This window comes from Pseudophryne corroboree, chromosome 4 (assembly GCF_028390025.1).
Source record: "Pseudophryne corroboree isolate aPseCor3 chromosome 4, aPseCor3.hap2, whole genome shotgun sequence".
Lineage (NCBI taxonomy): Eukaryota > Metazoa > Chordata > Amphibia > Anura > Myobatrachidae > Pseudophryne > Pseudophryne corroboree.
Window position 1 is genome coordinate 932,553,473 of NC_086447.1, and position 14,641 is coordinate 932,568,113.

At 46.2% G+C, this 14,641-nt stretch overlaps 1 protein-coding gene across 2 annotated transcripts in view; it reads left to right on the plus strand.

Annotated features, from left to right (window-relative positions):
* The window catches only part of KCNK2 (potassium two pore domain channel subfamily K member 2), a 216,229-nt gene that overhangs the window by 1,581 nt on the left and 200,007 nt on the right, over window positions 1-14,641 (plus strand). The gene's annotated exons all lie outside the window — the stretch shown is intronic.

A 14,641-nucleotide genomic window follows, 5' to 3' on the forward strand; every position in this document is an offset into this window, starting at 1 on the left:
CTAGCAGGGCAGGTTTTACGGATATCCAGGCATCAGCACAGATGGTTAAATAACTGGGGTAAAAAAACTAATTAAGTCACTTGTGCTCAAGAATGGAAATCACTAAAACCTGGGCTGTGTGCAAGCCTTGAGGACCGAGGTTGGGAAAGCCTGTGATAGGGAATATAGAGTGTAAGCTCTCCTGGGGCAGAGACTGATGTGACTGGCCAAATGATCTCTGTAAAGCGCTGCGGAATATATAAATAGTAATAAATAAATAAATTATATATATATATATATATATATATATATGTAATTGTGTGAAGTCAGGCAGTTGTAATGTGCCGTCAGCCTGAGCGCACAGTGCAATGTATATGTGTGTGTCTGTGTGTATATATATATATATATATATGTGTATATACTGTATATATGTAATTGTGTGAAGTCAGGTAAGTGTACTGTGCCACCAGTCAGAGTGCACAGTGCAGTGTATATGTATGTATGTGTGTATATATATATATATATATATATATATATATATACTGTATATATGTAATTGTGTGAAGTCAGGCAAGTGTACTGTGCCGCCAGTCTGAGTGTACAGTGCAGTGTATATATATATATATATATATATTGTATACTGTATACTGTAACTGTATATGTAATTGTATGAAGTCAGGTAAGTGTACTGTGCCACCAGTCTGAGTGCACAGTGCAGTGTATGTGTGTGTGTGTGTATATATATATATATATATATACTGTATATATGTAATTGTGTGAAGTCAGGCAAGTGTACTGTGCCGCCAGTCTGAGTGTACAGTGCAGTGTGTATATATATATATATATATATATATAGTATACTGTATATGTAATTGTATGAAGTCAGGTAAGTGTACTGTGCCACCAGTCTGAGTGCACAGTGCAGTGTGTGTGTGTGTGTGTGTGTGTATATATATATATATATATATATATGCTGTATATATGTAATTGTGTGAATTCAGGTAAGTGTACTGTACCACCAGTCTGAGTGCACAGTGCAATGTATATGTGTGTGTGTGTATATTATATATATATATATATATATATGTATATATGCTGTATATATGTAATTGTGTGAAGTCAGACAAGTGCACTGTGCCGCCAGCCTGAGCGCACAGCGCAGTGTATATGTGGAATGGATCTAAGTACAGCACATTATTCATTCTTGCAGCCTGCAGCTACTCTGTTGTTACATTATAAAGTGTGACCGATCCTATGGTTACTGTGTGTACAGTATTATCTGATTTTACATGTGCACAGGGCTGGACATTAGTCAGCGGCTGATCTGGTGCTTCCCTCACCCTTTACATAACGCAATGAATTATACGTATATATGGGCGCTGTATCCTAGTAACGAGAAATATCCTCCATTTCTGACACAATTAGATTTAATAAAGAATAACGCTGGCTTGTTGCAGTAAGAATATTTTGAATTCCCTATATATTATTCTTCTCTCTCTCCCTAACTGCGATGCCTGAGCCTATCTACCCTATCCTGGGGCTGCTAAGTTTCGCCATGTAGGACCCCCCCCCCCCCCCCCCCCCATACATTAAAGGCAGATGATTTAGAGAGTAGCAGCAGGTGAACCCCAGCTGCCAGGCCAGTGCCTCCTTTCTGCCCGCCATCAGTGAATAAGCCCCGGGGTCAGAGAGACACATGTGCCCTTATTCATGGGGAGTTCCTGAAGAGCGGAGCCGGAGCCGCTGCAAGGGTTAACGGGAAACAGCTGAGAGTCCCGGTGATGCTTATTAGGTTACGCTGTGAATTTCCCCTTCCCTAATAGAATCTCACAGCACCAACAGCACTAATGCGAGCACAAGTGGAACAGGGGCGTGCTGGGAATATGAAGAGATCCCTGGTGCCGGTGCTAGCCGTACGCACTGGCCGTTATCCAGCAAACCTGGGGCATACGCGCCTACTTTTGAGAAAGCATGTCAGGGAGATGTGAGAGTAACACCTATCAGCGCGGGCGCATACCGCTACATCTGAGAGGCGTGTCATAAACATGACTTACATCCAAATGTAAATGAGCCGCACAGTTAGTAAGATCTACTTGTTGAAGAAAAAAGACTGATATTTTGCAGGATTTGTTTGTGTATTGTGTTCTATAAGAGTTTCCATATACTGTATGTGGCCACGAGAAACCTTATATAAATGCATGTAACCATAGGGATCATTGTGTCTTATACCCAATGCAGGGAAATGGCGCTGATGTTCCCATGTGAATGTATATATCTCTGATTTATTTTTCCCCCCAAGAATGTAACAGCTGCATAATGGGGGTAAGGTGCAGTCAGGGAGATTGCTGGACTATTCAGGGAGTCAGGGAGATTGCTGGACTATTCAGGGAGATTGCTGGACTATTCAGGGAGTCAGGGAGATGGTTGGTCTATTCAGGGAGTCAGGGAGATTGCTGGACTATTCAGGGGGTCAGGGAGATTGCTGGTCTATTCAGGGAGCCAGGGAGATTGCTGGACTATTCAGGGAGTCAGGGAGATTGCTGGTCTATTCAGGGAGTCAGGGAGATTGCTGGTCTATTCAGGGAGTCAGGGAGATTGCTGGTCTATTCAGGGAGTCAGGGAAATTGCTGGTCTATTCAGGGAGCCAGGGAGATTGCTGGACTATTCAGGGAGTCAGGGAGATTGCTGGTCTATTCAGGGAGTCAGGGAGATTGCTGGTCTATTCAGGGAGTCAGGGAAATTGCTGGTCTATTCAGGGAGTAAGGGAGATTGCTGGTCTATTCAGGGAGCCAGGGAGATTGCTGGACTATTCAGGGAGTCAGGGAGATGGCTGGTCTATTCAGGGAGTCAGGGAGATGGTTGGTCTATTCAGGGAGTCAGGGAGATTGCTGGACTATTCAGGGAGTCAGGGAGATTGCTGGTCTATTCAGGGAGCCAAGGAGATTGCTGGACTATTCAGGGAGTCAGGGAGATTGCTGGTCTATTCAGGGAGGCAGGGAGATTGCTGGTCTATTCAGGGAGTCAGGGAGATTGCTGGTCTATTCAGGGTGCCAGGGAGATTGCTAGACTATTCAGGGAGTCAGGGAGATTGATGGACTATTCAGGGAGTCAGGGAGATTGCTGGTCTATTCAGGGAGCCAGGAAGATTGCTGGACTATTCAGGGAGTCAGGGAGATAGCTGGACTATTCAGGGAGTCAGGGAGATTGCTGGACTATTCAGGGAGTCAGGGAGATTGCTGGTCTATTCAGGGAGTCAGGGAGATTGCTGGTCTATTCAGGGAGCCAGGGAGATTGCTGGACTATTCAGGGAGTCAGGGAGATTGCTGGACTATTCAGGGAGTCAGGGAGATTGCTGGACTATTCAGGGAGTCAGGGAGATTGCTGGACTATTCAGGGAGTCAGGGAGATTGCTGGTCTATTCAGGGAGTCAGGGAGATTGCTATTCTATTCAAGGAGCCAGGGAGATTGTTGGACTATTCAGGGAGTCAGGGAGATTGCTGGACTATTCAGGGAGATTGCTGGACTATTCAGGGAGTCAGGGAGATTGCTGGTCTATTCAGGGAGATTGCTGGACTATTCAGGGAGTCAGGGAGATTGCTGGACTATTCAGGGAGTCAGGGAGATTGCTGGTCTATTCAGGGAGTCAGGGAGATTGCTGGTCTATTCAAGGAGCCAGGGAGATTGCTGGACTATTCAGGGAGTCAGGGAGATTGCTGGACTACGCACGGAGTCAGGGAGATTGCTGGACTACTCAGGGAGTCAGGGAGATTGCTGGTCTATTCAGGGAGCCAGGGAGATTGCTGGACTATTCAGGGAGTCAGGGAGATTGCTGGTCTATTCAGGGAGTCAGGGAGATTGCTGGACTATTCAGGGAGTCAGGGAGATTGCTGGTCTATTCAGGGAGTCAGGGAGATTGCTGGTCTATTCAGGAGTCAGGGAGATTGCTGGTCTATTCAGGGAGTCATGAAGATTGCTGGACTATTCAGGGAGTCATGGAGATTGCTGGACTATTCAGGGAGTCAGGGAGATTGCTGGACTATTCAGGGAGTCAGGGAGATTGCTGGACTATTCAGGGAGTCAGGGAGATTGCTGGACTATTCAGGGAGTCAGGGAGATTGCTGGTCTATTTAGGGAGTCAGGGAGATTGCGGGACTATTCAGGGAGTCAGGGAGATTGCTGGTCTATTCAGGGAGTCAGAGAGATTGCGGGACTATTCAGGGAGTCAGGGAGATTACTGGACTATTCAGGGAGTCAGGGAGATTGCGGGACTATTCAGGGAGTCAGGGAGATTACTGGACTATTCAGGGAGTCAGGGAGATTGCTGGACTATCCAGGGAGTCAGGGAGATTGCTGGTCTATTCAGGGAGTCAGGGAGATTGCGGCTATTTCTGGTAGTCTCCTGCAGAATAAGGGAGGGTAGGCAACTATGACCCGGGGGGGGGGGGGGGGGGGGGGTCGGGGGGTCGGGTCATTCAGACCTGAACGCTGGACTGTGTGAATTAAAGCATCATGAAAAATAAATGTAAGCAAAAACATATTTTCTTCTTGTTAGAAGCCGGGTGGATACAGTTGGGCGTTGTTGACCTCCAGTAATAGCGAGCAGTAGACATTCAGCGCCGTGCGGTAGTTTGTTGACTGCAGCTCTGGAACTCCCCGGACACAGAATGCAGTTCTTGTTGAAAAACAAATCAAATATATAGTGTAATCACATTTCTACTCCGGAGGCCATCGTTGCGCCATTGTCACACTGCGTTAGCAAGCGGTAGAAATTCAGGCTAATGTGGACTTTTAATGACTGTGGCCCGGCCTCTCAACAGGAAGCCTCAAATAGGAGAACGCGATTGTCTCATCCCCGTATTAATCTGATCGGTATTGTGTGAGTGGTTCATTATCACTGGAACCAGTTAGCAAGCAGCACAAATAAATACAGAGCGCTAGGGCGGTAATTCATAGTTGTTAGCAAACCAAAAAACTTAGCAATTGGGCAAAACCATGTACAGTGCAGGTGGGGTAGATGTAACGTGCAGAAAGAGTTAGATTTGGGTTGGTTATATTGTTTCTGTGCAGGGTAAATACTGGCTGCTTTATTTTTACACTGCAATTTAGATTTCAGTGTGAACACACCCCACTCAAATCTAACTCTCTCTGCACATGTTACATCTGCCCCACCTGCAGTGCACATGGTTTTGCCCATTAGAGGAAGATTTTGCTTTTGCAATCAACCTTGAATTAGGCCCTATGTCTGTTTCATTGTGTAGGTACATTTAATGGTGACAGTTTAAGGGTATTATGTTTGATAGCGAGAGTCATACTCAGTGTTACTGTGCACAGCAGCCCCAGTACATTCATTTGTAATCTGCGCTAGATCTATCCGTTATATGTAACGTGATAGGGTTTTTGGGGGTAATTCCAAGTTGATCACAGCAGGAAATTTTTTAGCAGTTGGGAAAAACCATGTGCACTGCAGGGGAGGCAGATATAACATGTGCAGAGAGAGTTAGATTTGGGTGTGGTGAGTTCAATCTGCAATCTAAATTGCAGTGTAAAAGTAAAGCAGCCAGTATTTACCCTGCACAGAAACAAAATAACCCACCCAAATCTAACTCTCTCTGCACATGTTATATCTGCCTCCCCTGCAGTGCACATGGTTTTGCCCAACTGCTAAAAAATGTCCTGCTGCGATCAACTCAGAATTACCCCCTTTATTTCAGTCCCTGCTCATTTTATCAGTATGGTTCTTATTGCGGCACCCTGTGCCTCCAGCAACACATCAGACCGCGCTCTGCAAATCTGCATCATCCGCTAACTCAGGATCAGCTCTAACGCACAATTAGTTCTATAAAGAGGACGAGGGACCTGTCACCGGGGGTGGGGTCTGAAATGTCTACATTCGCCATGTAGACAGTAATGAATGTTGACATGTTGGAATGTAGATATTTCGTCCTGGTGGGCCAGCGGCGACTTACCTGCTCCTGGTGGCTGCGTCGGCTGTAGGTCTTCCGGATCCCGGCAGTCATGTGACCGTCACTTCCAGAGCTGTGATCCTCCGGTGTTCCAGTGAGCATTTCTCCCCTATTCCTAACCTTAATCCCTAGAACCCTAAACTGGTAAAAACAGTGACCGTCGTGAGGTGGTCATTAGAAACGTGACTGTATATGGCTGTATATGGATGTTAATTATATAAATGCTGATGTAGGAACAAAAACCGCCGCCAATTATGGGATTTTAACTTTTTGACAATTTTTCTGAAACCAAAAATACATCAGTATGTTTTTGCCAACACCAACACGCCTTTAGACGCCGCTGCTGTGCTAACATATGCTGCTGCTGCAGGAGGCGGCATCTTGTGTAAGTATACGCCTCCTGCGTGTTGTGTGATGCGCTGCTGCTTCTGGAGACGCCCTCAGGTTAGGCAGGGAGTCTGGGCCCAGTCTGGGCGTTACATAGATGGCTGTTGGAGCAGAAGCCGCTGACATAGTGACATAGAGAATACACACACATACTGTACACTCCACACAGACAGGGGAGAACATACAAACTCCTCACATGTGCAGCATAGGATGCATGGAATCCAGCATCATTACATAGGGCTTACAAACCATATGGGTATTGTCTGCAACGCAGCTGAGCTCCACTATCCACTATTACAGACATTAACTTCATTAAACCATTTCAAGGGGAACTAAGCTAAAAACAATTATCTATAAGTAATAATTATTCATACAACGGAAAGTGATAAATGGTTATTTTACTGTTTTATAACCATTTTAGAATATCCATTATACTGCCTGATGATGCGCTGACGATTGTTCTGACAACTATTTCAGCTTACTGGGATTGATGCTAAAATGAACATGAGTCTCCCCAGTGGCGCACGCAGGGGGGGGGGGGGGGGTTTCTGAGCACCCAGAAACCCCCCTACACCAAAAAAATAAATAATAATAATTATTATTTTTTCAAATTTTTTTTGCTGCATGAATATTATTAATGGCGGTCTAGCGTCCTCTGCAGCCTGCTGTCTTCCTGGTGGCACTTGTAAGTGCTTAATAAAAGTTTACTTTATTTTAATTATAGTACATATATATCCATGTGCATACATATATACACTAGTGATGTGCACCGGAAATTTTTCGGGTTTTGTGTTTTGGTTTTGGATTCGGTTCCGCGGCCGTGTTTTGAATTCGGACGCGTTTTGGCAAAACCTCCCTGAAAAATTTTTGTCGGATTCGGGTGTGTTTTGGATTCGGGTGTTTTTTTACAAAAAACCCTCAAAAACAGCTTCAATCATAGAATTTGGGGGTCATTTTGATCCCATAGTATTATTAACCTCAATAACCATAATTTACACTCATCTTCAGTCTATTCTGAACACCTCACAATATTATTTTTAGTCCTAAAATTTGCACCGAGGTCGCTGGATGACTAAGCTAAGCGACCCAAGTGGCCGACACAAACACCTGGCCCATCTAGGAGTGGCACTGCAGTGTCAGACAGGATGGCACTTCAAAAAAATAGTCCCCAAACAGCACATGATGCAAAGAAAAAAAGAGGTGAAATGAGGTAGCTGTGTGACTAAGCTAAGCGACCCAAGTGGCCGACACAAACACCGGGCCCATCTAGGCACTGCAGTGTCAGACAGGATGGCACGTCAAAAAAATAGTCCCCAAACAGCACATGATGCAAAGAAAAATGAAAGAAAAAAGAGGTGCAAGATGGAATTGTCCTTGGGCCCTCCCACCCACCCTTATGTTGTATAAACAGGACATGCACACTTTAACAAACCCATCATTTCAGCGACAGGGTCTGCCACACGACTGTGACTGAAATGACTGGTTGGTTTGGGCCCCCACCAAAAAAGAAGCAATCATTCTCTCCTTGCACAAACTGGCTCTACAGAGGCAAGATGTCCACCTCCTCCTCATCGTCCGATTCCTCACCCCTTTCACTGTGTACATCCCCCTCCTCACAGATTATTAATTCGTCCCCACTGGAATCCACCATCTCAGGTCCCTGTGTACTTTGTGGAGGCAATTGCTGCTGGTGAATGTCTCCACGGAGGAATTGATTATAATTAATTTTGTTGAACATCATCTTCTCCACATTTTCTGGAAGTAACCTCGTACGCCGATTGCTGACAAGGTGAGCGGCGGCACTAAACACTCTTTCGGAGTACACACTAGAGGGGGGGCAATTTAGGTAAAATAAAGCCAGTTTGTGCAAGGGCCTCCAAATTGCCTCTTTTTCCTGCAAGTATACGTACGGACTGTCTGACGTGCCTACTTGGATGCGGTCACTCATATAATCCTCCACCATTCTTTCAATGGTGACAGAATCATATGCAGTGACAGTAGACGACATGTCAGTAATCGTTGGCAGGTCCTTCAGTCCGGACCAGATGTCAGCACTCGCTCCAGACTGCCCTGAATCACCGCAAGCGGGTGGGCTTGGAATTCTTAGCCTTTTCATCGCAGCCACAGTTGCGGGAGAATGTGAAGGAGGAGCTGTTGACGGGTCACGTTCCGCTTGACTTGACAATTTTCTCACCAGCAGGTCTTTGAACCTCTGCAGACTTGTGTTTGCCGGAAAGAGAGATACAACGTAGGTTTTAAATCTAGGATCGAGCACGGTGTCCAAAATGTAGTGCTCTGATTTCAACAGATTGACTACACCCGTGAATCCTGGTTAAGCGAATTAAGGGCTCCATCCACAAGTCCCACATGCCTAGCGGAATCGCTCTGTTTTAGTTCCTCCTTCAATGTCTCCAGCTTCTTCTGCAAAAGCCTGATGAGGGGAATGACCTGACTCAGGCTGGCAGTGTCTGAACTGACTTCACGTGTGGCAAGTTCAAAGGGTTGCAGAACCTTGCACAACGTTGAAATCATTCTCCACTGCGCTTGAGTCAGGTGCATTCCCCCTCCTTTGCCTATATCGTAGGCAGATGTATAGGCTTGAATGGCCTTTTGCTGCTCCTCCATCCTCTGAAGCATATAGAGGGTTGAATTCCACCTCGTTACCACCTCTTGCTTCAGATGATGGCATGGCAGGTTCAGGACTGTTTGCTGGTGCTCCAGTCTTCGGCACGCGGTGGCTGAATGCCGAAAGTGGCCCGCAATTCTTCGGGCCACCGACAGCATCTCTTGCACACCCCTGTCGTTTTTTAAATAATTCTGCGCCACCAAATTCAATGTATGTGCAAAACATGGGACGTGCTGGAATTTGCCCAGATGTAACGCACGCACAATATTGGTGGCATTGTCCGATGTCACAAATCCCCAGGAGAGTCCAATTGGGGTAAGCCATTCTGCGATGATGTTCCTCAGTTTCCGTAAGAGGTTGTCAGCTGTGTGCCTCTTATGGAAAGCGGTGATACAAAGCGTAGCCTGCCTAGGAACGTGTTGGCGTTTGCGAGATGCTGCTACTGGTGCCGCCGCTGCTGTTCTTGCTGCGGGAGGCAATACATCTACCCAGTGGGCTGTCACAGTCATATAATCCTGAGTCTGCCCTGCTCCACTTGTCCACATGTCCGTGGTTAAGTGGACATTGGGTACAACTGCATTTTTTAGGACACTGGTGACTCTTTTTCTGACGTCTGTGTACATTTTCGGTATCGCCTGCCTTGAGAAATAGAACCTAGATGGTATTTGGTACTAGGGACACAGTACCTCAATCAAGTCTCTAGTTGCCTGTGAATTAACGGTGGATACCGGAAACACGTTTCTCAACACCCAGGCTGCCAAGGCCTGAGTTATCCGCTTTGCAGCAGGATGACTGCTGTGATATTTCATCTTCCTCGCAAAGGACTGTTGGACAGTCAATTGCTTACTGGAAGTAGTACAAGTGGTCTTCCGACTTCCCCTCTGGGATGACGATCGACTCCCAGCAGCAACAACAGCAGCGCCAGCAGCAGTAGGCGTTACACTCAAGGATGCATCGGAGGAATCCCAGGCAGGAGAGGACTCGTCAGACTTGACAGTGACATGGCCTGCAGGACTATTGGCTTCCTGTGTAAGGAGGAAATTGACACTGAGGGAGTTGGTGGTGTGGTTTGCAGGAGCTTGGTTACAAGAGGAAGGGATTTAGTGGTCAGTGGACTGCTTCCGCTGTCATCCAAAGTTTTTGAACTTGTCACTGACTTCTGATGAATGCGGTCCAGGTGACGTATAAGGGAGGATGTTCCTAGGTGGTTAACGTCTTTACCCCTACTTATTACAGCTTGACAAAGGCAACACACGGCTTGACACCAGTTGTCCGCATTTCTGTTGAAATAATTCCACACCGAAGAGCTGATTTTTTTTGTATTTTGACCAGGCATGTCAAAGGCCATATTCGTCCCACGGACAACAGGTGTCTCCCCGGGTGCCTGACTTAAACAAACCACCTCACCATCAGAATCCTACTTGTCAATTTCCTCCCCAGCGCCAGCAACACCCATATCCTCCTCATCCTGGTGTACTTCAACACTGACATCTTCAATCTGACTATCAGGAACTGGACTGCGGGTGCTCCTTCCAGCACTTGCAGGGGGCGTGCAAATGGTGGAAGGCGCAACCTCTTCCCATCCAGTGTTGGGAAGGTCAGGCATCGCAACCGACACAATTGGACTCTCCTTGGGGATTTGTGATTTAGAAGAACGCACAGTTCTTTGCTGTGCTTTTGCCATCTTAACTCTTTTAAGTTTTCTAGCAGGAGGATGAGTGCTTGACGACACAGAGGTAGGTAGAGCAGTGGCCTACTGTACCGTACTGCTATATATTATATACTGGTGGTCAGCAACATTATGCACTGTACTCCTACTATATACTACAATGCAGCACAGATATGGAGCGTTTTTCAGGCAGAGAACGTATAATACTGGTGGTCACTGGTCAGCAAAACTCTGCACTGTACTCCTCCTATATAATATACTGGTGGTCCCCAGTCCCCACAATAAAGCAGTGTGAGCACAGATATATGCAGCACACTGAGCACAGATATGGAGCGTTTTTCAGGCAGAGAACGTATAATACTGGTTGTCACTGGTCAGCAAAACTCTGCACTGTACTCCTCCTATATAATACTGGTGGTCCCCAGTCCCCACAATAAAGCAGTGTGAGCACAGATATATGCAGCACACTGAGCACAGATATGGAGCGTTTTTCAGGCAGAGAACGTATAATACTGGTGGTCACTGGTCAGCAAAACTCTGCACTGTACTCCTCCTATATAATACTGGTGGTCCCCAGTCCCCACAATAAAGCAGTGTGAGCACAGATATATGCAGCACACTGAGCACAGATATGGAGCGTTTTTCAGGCAGAGAACGTATAATACTGGTGGTCACTGGTCAGCAAAACTCTGCACTGTACTCCTCCTATATAATACTGGTGGTCCCCAGTCCCCACAATAAAGCAGTGTGAGCACAGATATATGCAGCACACTGAGCACAGATATGGAGCGTTTTTCAGGCAGAGAACGTATAATACTGGTGGTCACTGGTCACTGGTCAGCAAAACTCTGCACTGTATTCCTCCTATATAATATACTGGTGGTCCCCAGTCCCCACAATAAAGCAGTGTGAGCACAGATATATGCAGCACACTGAGCACAGATATGGAGCGTTTTTCAGGCAGAGAACGTATAATACTGGTGGTCACTGGTCAGCAAAACTCTGCACTGTACTCCTCCTATATAATACTGGTGGTCCCCAGTCCCCACAATAAAGCAGTGTGAGCACAGATATATGCAGCACACTGAGCACAGATATGGAGCGTTTTTCAGACAGAGAACGTATAATACTGGTGGTCACTGGTCAGCAAAACTCTGCACTGTACTCCTCCTATATAATATACTGGTGGTCCCCAGTCCCCACAATAAAGCAGTGTGAGCACAGATATATGCAGCACACTGAGCACAGATATGGAGCGTTTTTCAGGCAGACAACGTATACTGGTGGTCACTGGTCAGCAAAACTCTGCACTGTACTCCTCCTATATAATACTGCTGGTCCCCAGTCCCCACAATAAAGCAGTGTGAGCACAGATATATGCAGCACACTGAGCACAGATATGGAGCGTTTTTCAGGCAGACAATGTATAATACTGGTGGTCACTGGTCAGCAAAACTCTGCACTGTACTCCTCCTATAATACTGCTGGTCCCCAGAATAAAGATATTTACAGCCCCCTGAAACAAAGTGAGAGGACGCCAGCCACGTCCTCTCACTATCATTTCCAATGCACGAGTTAAAAATGGCGGCGACACGCGGCTCCTTATATAGAATCCGAATCTCGCGAGAATCCGACAGCGGGATGATGACGTTCGGGCGCGCTCGGGTTAACTGAGCAAGGCGGGAGGATCCGAGTCTGCCTCGGACCCGTGTAAAAAGGGTGAAGTTCGGGGGGGGTTCGGATTCCGACGAACCGAACCCGCTCATCACTAATATACACATGTATATACATACATATAAACACACACACACACACACACACACACACACACACACACACACACACACACACACACACACACACACGCTATATATACATGTACTGTATGTATATATATATATATATGCATGTTTAATATGCTATGTATATGTGTATTTGTATAATAATACATAGAAAAAAAAAAAAAGGAAAAACCCGTATAATATAATATAATATATAGCAGGTAATATAATTTTTGTCATGAATGAATCAGAAGCGTTGATAACATAAGCAGAGAAAATCACATTATATAGACCCAATATACTGTATGAAGAAAGTATATGAAGAATGTTTTATGCTACTCGCTTACAGATGTGTACTTGCTCACCTATCCGCAAATCGCCCCAAATGGCCCTGTTTGGCGCACCACAAAAAGTGTGACAAAGCCGCGCCATACATCCTCTAGCTCACTTTTTTTTAATACTGAATTTGCTCTTTTTTTTTGTATTGCCAACACAATAAAAGCACAAAGTACCCGCACTCTGTGCACCAGTAGTGGATGTGCGTGTATAGTAGTGTGACAAGGACGCTGATCAGAGAAATAGGCAAGAGACCGGGGGACGATATGACCAAGCCGCACCAAGCATCCCACCGCGCAGCAGCATGCCAATTTACACTGCCACAATTGTTAGAAAAGTACATATCCGAAACGCCCAGAAACACTACAATCCCTGTGCCTGTGCGGCTGTGATGCGGGAATGTGCTCATGTGTGACACTAGCTATCCGTTGTGCAGCGTCAAAGTCACACCATGCGCCTGACGCCATATAGGTGAATAAGGGCACATCTGTACAAACCGTTAAGATATTCATTTTAATTTCAGTTCTAATAAAAGTTAGATGAAACATAATAATGTGTCAGGAAAAATTCTAGCTGTCAGTAAATTGAGGAATAATTTGCATAGTTTATTCCCACCCCTTACAGATCCTCTAGAGTGGCAGTGGATAGTGAGCCTAGTTCAGACCTGATCGCAGCAGCAAATTTGTTAGCAGTTGGGCAAAACCATGTGCACTACAGGGGGGGGGGGGCAGATGTAACATGTGCAGAGAGAGTTAGATGTGGGTGGGTTATTTTGTTTCTGTGCAGTGTAAAAATAAAGCAGCCAGTATTTACCTTGCAGGGGGGGGGGGGGGGGGCAGATGTAACATGTGCACTGCAGGGGAGGCAGATGTAACATGTGCTGAGAGAGTTAGATTTGGGTGGGTTATATTGTTTCTGTGCATGGTAAATACGGGCTGCTTTATTTTTACACTGCAATTTAGATTTCAGTTTGAACACACCCCACCCAAATCTAACTCTCTCTGCACATGTTATATCCCACCCCCCTGCAGTGCACATGGGGGGTCATCCTGAGTTGATCGCTTGCTAGCTACTTTTTGCAGCGCTGCAATCAGATAGTCACCGTCTGTAGGGGTGTGTATTTTCGCTTTGCAAGTGTGCGAACGCTTTTGCAGCCGACGGTACAAAAAAGTTTTTTGCAGTTTCTGAGTAGCTCTGGACTTACTCAGCCGCTGCGATCACTTCAGTCTTTTTGGTCCCGGAATTGACGTCAGACACTCGCCCTGCAAACGCCTGGACACGCCTGCGTTTTTCCAAACACTCCCAGAAAACGGTCAGTTGCCACCCAAAAACACCCTCTTCCTGTCAATCACCCTGCGATCAGCTGTGCGAATGGATTATTTGTTAAATCCATCGCTCAGCAACGATCCGCTTTGTACCCATACGATGCGCCTGCACATTGCGGTGCATACGTATGCGCAGTTTTGACGCAGAAAAAACTAGCGTGCGATCAGGTCGGAATGACCCCCATGGTTTTGTCCAACTGCTAACAAATTTGCTGCTGCGATCAGTTCTGAATTAGGGGGGTCATTCCGAGTTGTTCGCTCGTTTATTTTTCTCTCGCAACGGAGCGATTAGTCGCTAATGCGCATGCGCAATGTCCGCAGTGCGACTGCGCCAAGTAAATTTGCTATGCAGTTAGGTTTTTTACTCACGGCATTACAAGGTTTTTTTTTCGTTCTGGTGATCGTAATGTGATTGACAGGAAGTGGGTGTTTCTGGGCGGAAACTGGCCGTTTTATGGGTGTGTGCGAAAAACGCTACCGTTTCTGGGAAAAACGCGGGAGTGGCTGGAGAAACGGAGGAGTGTCTGGGCGAACGCTGGGTGTGTTTGTGACGTCAAACCAGGAACGAAACTGAC